The sequence below is a fragment of the Micromys minutus genome, assembly GCF_963924665.1.
Source record: "Micromys minutus genome assembly, chromosome: X".
Classification (NCBI taxonomy): Eukaryota; Metazoa; Chordata; class Mammalia; order Rodentia; family Muridae; genus Micromys; species Micromys minutus.
The window spans coordinates 10,251,051-10,255,831 of record NC_137970.1 but is presented as its reverse complement, the minus strand read 5'-3'; the positions used below and the strand labels follow the sequence as shown (position 1 = coordinate 10,255,831).

The 4,781-nt window shown below is 40.7% G+C and overlaps 1 pseudogene across 1 annotated transcript; it reads left to right on the top strand.

Annotated features, from left to right (window-relative positions):
- The first annotated feature begins 3,280 nt into the window (after positions 1–3,280).
- On the top strand, positions 3,281–4,331 carry LOC308415905 (cyclin-dependent kinase 8-like; annotated as a pseudogene). The gene is made up of 2 exons: positions 3,281–3,383; positions 3,586–4,331. The product of its transcript is annotated as a cyclin-dependent kinase 8-like (transcript).
- The last annotated feature ends 450 nt before the right edge of the window (positions 4,332–4,781 follow it).

The following is a 4,781-nucleotide window of genomic DNA, read 5'->3' as shown; positions in this document are numbered from 1 at the left end:
GCCAATCTTAGAGGCAAACGTATGGGAATCCGGTGGTTGGATCCCGGGCTGTTTAAAAATAACAGGACAAAGGAGAGGTGCGTGAAAAAAAAGACACACATTGAAGCCTTCTCCTCAGTCCTGGCTCCTTTGTGGTCCTGACTCCTTCATCCTCTGTGAACACTTTATCCCAGAGCCTTATCATAGGCTCTGTACTTTTTGAAAAGTCAGGCAGTGGTGTATGGACCTAGCCAGCAGGGCTATAATCTGAGAACCCGGCTGTCTTGGCCCTCCAGAGTACACAGGCCTAGGGGAACCCTGCTGAACTCCTCTGGGCCAGGCAGAGTGTGCACCAGAAGCAGCCTTACCTGGGACCTGCAGTGTGAGGAGCTACCTTCCCCCAGAGGAGCAGAGTGGGGGCCCCCCAGACATAAAGCACAATAACTGACTGAAAGAGAGAGTAGTGATTTTTGCACGTTAAAAGGTTATTATTGATAGAAGTCTGTACACCAGACAGAGTGAACACAGACATATATTAGGGCAGCTATTAATAATAAAGATCTGATGCTCCAGATTGAGTATTGGACAGAACAAAATACTTTGGACTAAAGTCCCAGTTTTAAAAATTGCTTACTTATTGATTTATAATTTATAGTAAGTTAGTTTGTTTTGTGAATTACCCCATTAAGGCCACATGGCTTGTCAGATGCCAGCTAGTGAGGGTTTGTGGTTATATTAAAATTATCACAAGAGGCTCATATTCTCTTAATATGGGATCCATGGGAATTTGAGTTGATTTATTGACATGACAGATTATAAGAGGCCTAAGAATAAGATCATATAGTTTTTTTTAGTTTATTCATTTGTTTTATATTTTAAATTTTAAAGTGGGTGTGATGTTGAGTTTTGTGGTTATATTATTTCTCTGGGAGAGATTACAAAATACAAGATATTCTAGTTGCCGACTAAAGGACATACTATTTTGGGAGAAAGATTTTGTCTTTGTGTTTTTAAAAAGTGTGATTCAGCTCTGTGTGCCTTCCATAGTTATATGGATCAGATTTGATAGAGGCAGACTGTCTAAAAAACTAAGTTCAAGAGGATCAAACAAAAATGTATCTCGATACTAAAATGTTTTCTGTTGAGTTGTTATATATTACAGAATGTAAAGCTATGGTGAAGCTTGTCATCAGAACGCTGAACTGGCCCGATTCCAGAGACTGATTCCACAATTGTCAGTGTGGCTTTCCTTCTTGAGGCCTGCCCGGCTTCCTCATTTCCCTCCCTCCTTCTAGATTCTCAATGCCTATATTATATATTCAGCTTGAAGAAGTTATGAAGAGTTGTAACCCCAATTCCCTGGATTTTGGGGGGTGGTAAAGGTGGTTATTCTCAGGTTGTTTTTATAAGGAATTTAGAAATGGTCATAATTTAACAGGGATGAATTAGCCAGATTGAACTGTACAACCATAGTCTTCACTTGGTAACTAAGCTAAAGTCATATTTTACATTGGTAAAAATCTTTCTAATTGATACAAAGTTGAAGTTATAATCTTTACAGTGGTATAGAATTTATTTGATGCAGATTTAAGATTTTCATTGGTATAATTTCTTATTGATTTAAAATTGAGATTAATATTGTTACTTTCATATAGGTATTGTACCTATACATTTGGGAATGCAAGGCTTAGACCCAATCTTATAACTGCTATTATACCCTGCTTTTTAGTTGATTAAACAATATGAGTTAAGGGCCAGATAGCAAATTCATGGTTCTGGGTCAATTAAAAGGGTGTTTTTGAGATATTTCAATTAAAAATGGCCAAGAGTAGTCAAGGTTTAACAGTTAAAAAATACGTTTTGTAGTTAGATGGTTTTCAAAAATGTCAGAAATCCATAAATTATGACATTTGACAATATTTATCTTTTGTTGAGACATATCTGCTCCTTACAGTTAGTTCCCCTTTGGTGGATTTAATGAAAGAATTGAGTATCTCTACCTCCAACTAAGGTACACTTTGTGGCTAGGCAGCCACTGGGCAGAAACTGCCTATTTTATCTACAGACTAATACTGTCCAGAAAGGGATACATTATGCAGAATAGTCAACTGGTAATCTTTGCCCAGCCAAAATTATCAGCCCTTCAAGATTTCTGCATTTCAAAGTCTGTCAGTGATCCTGGGCCAGAAGACTGAAGACTTGCGCTCACATATTGCTAACGGAACTACAAATGGAGATTTGTCTCTAAAACCTGTCTCAGCTCTGGGAACTATAGTAGGCTTCCTGGCCATTGTCAGATTGCTGATAGAGTCGAAGACTAATTTAGTTTTATAGCCTACCCAAGCTACTTAACTTTTAGAAAATATGTCATTTAGAATATTTTCAAGTGGTAATAATTGTGCACAGCTTATATTTGGAGGTAAAGTTGTTTTTTATGTAAACAGAAAGGGTGATGTGTAGGTATGTGTTAAGGTGATACATGATTGGACAGTAGAGAGGTAGGCAGGGAAAGGTCTAGGAAAGTGGAAGAGGAGGCAGGAGAGAGAGATTGATAGGAGGAGGAGATAGAGGCAGATGTGTATTTTCCTCTTGGTACATCTCTAGCTTGATGAGGTTGTCATGATTATTTTTCAGGGTTTCTATTGGTCTAATTTATGTCATATAGATGGGCAATTTACATCTTTGCTTTTGTGAACCTGAGCCAAGGGAAAAACTTTGGAATTTTTTCATGGGTCAAATTCCTTGGTCCTTTACCATGGCTTGCTCATGTCAAACAATACACATTCTTTAAGAACTTCACTTGTGATCATGCAACGTTCTGAATTCGCGGCCGCATGGTAAAGATGGCTGGCTACTGCTGCCTCTGTTGCACCATGGAATTTCTGGCCGCACTACTGACTAGGTTGGTTCATGTGGAAAGACAATAAAGACTACACTTTAAAACAAATAGAAGGAACTGGAATTTCTGTGTCGGCATGCAGAGAGATAGCAGTACTTAAGCACCCAAATGTCATCTCTCTTCAGAAGGTGTTTTGGTCTCATGCTGATCTGAAAGTATGGCTTCTCTTTGACTATGCTGAACATGACCTCTGGCATATAATTAAGTTTCACAGAGCTTCGAAAGCCAACAAGAAGCCAGTTCAGTTACCTCGGGGAATGGTAAAGTCACTGTTGTACCAGATCCTAGATGGGATAGGATTCACTATCTTCATGCTAACTGGGTGTTGCACAGGTATTTGAAACCTGCTAATATTTAATTATGGGTGAAGTTTCTGAGCAAGGAAGAGTAAAAATTGCTGACATGGGCTTTGCCTGATTATTTAATTCACCTTTGAAGACTTTAGCAGATTTGGATCCAGCAGTTGTAACATTCTGGTACAGAACTCCAGAATTACTCCCTGGGGGCTGGAGAGATGGCTCAGCAGCTAAGAGCACTGGCTGCTCTTCCAAAGGTCCTGAGTTCAAATCCCAGCAACCACATGGTGGCTCACAACCATCTGTAATGGGATCTGATGTCCTCTTCTGGTGTGCCTGAAGACAGCTACAGTGTACTTATATATAATAAATAAATAAATCATTTAAAAAAAGAAGAATTACTCCTTGGAGTGAGACATTATACCAAAGCAATTAATATTTGGGCTATAGGGTGTATATTTGCAGAACTACTAATGTCAGAACCAATATTTCACTGTTGACACGAGGACATCAAAACTAGCAATCCTTTTTACCATGACCAGCTGGACAGAATATTCAGTGTAATGGAATTCCCTGAAGATAAAGATCGGGAAGATATAAAAAAGATGCCCGAACATTCAACATTAATGAAAGATTTCAGAAGAAATACGTACTCCAATTGCAGCCTTATCAAGTATATGGAAAAGCATAAAGTTAAACTTCAGAAGTTGCTCACTATGGACCCAATAAAGCGAATTACCTCAGAGCGGGCCATGCAAGACCCCTACTTCCTAGAAGACCCACTTCCCACGTCAGATGTTTTCGCCGGTTGTCAGATCCCTTATCCCAAACGAGAATTTGACAGAAGAGCCTGATGAGAAAGGAGACAAAAAGAACCAGCGGCAGCAACAGGGCAATAACCACACTAATGAAACTGGCCATCCAAGGGAACCAGGACAATAGCCACGCACAGGGGCTCCCCTTGAAAAAAGTGAGAGTTGTCCCTTCTACCACTACCTCAGGTGGACTCATCATGACTGCCCGACTATCAGCGTTCCAATCCACATGCTGCTTATCCCAACCCTGGACCAAGCACATCACAGCCCCAGAGCAGCATGGGATACTCAGCTACCTCCCAGCAGCCTCCACAGTACTCACATCAGACACATCGATACTGAGCTGTGCTGGAGTCTGTCAGTGCGCTGTTGCTCATGCTGCAGGACTGGCTGCAGCACTCTGCGGGAACCTGGTGTGGGCCATGCGAATGGACTAAACCACGTCTTCAACGTCCAGTAGCCGAGTTCCACCAGCTGTCACAGATTGGGGCGGTAGCGTCCAGGTTGTGCCTAAGTTTGGAGTTAGACTTGAAATGAAAGTGCTAGCACAGTTGTGTTGTGGGTTTGCTCCTTCCATAGTTTACTTGACATGGTTCAGACTGACCAAGCATAGTTTTCAGTGACAGTCTGTAGCAGTTGAAGCTGTGAAATGTGCTAGGGCGAGCATTTGTCCTCATGTGTGGTGACGTTCAGTGTAACAGCGTTATCTGACCAATAGTACACACAGACACAAGGTTTAACTGGTACTTGAAACACAGACTATGTTAACAACATAACCAAGACTTAAAGATT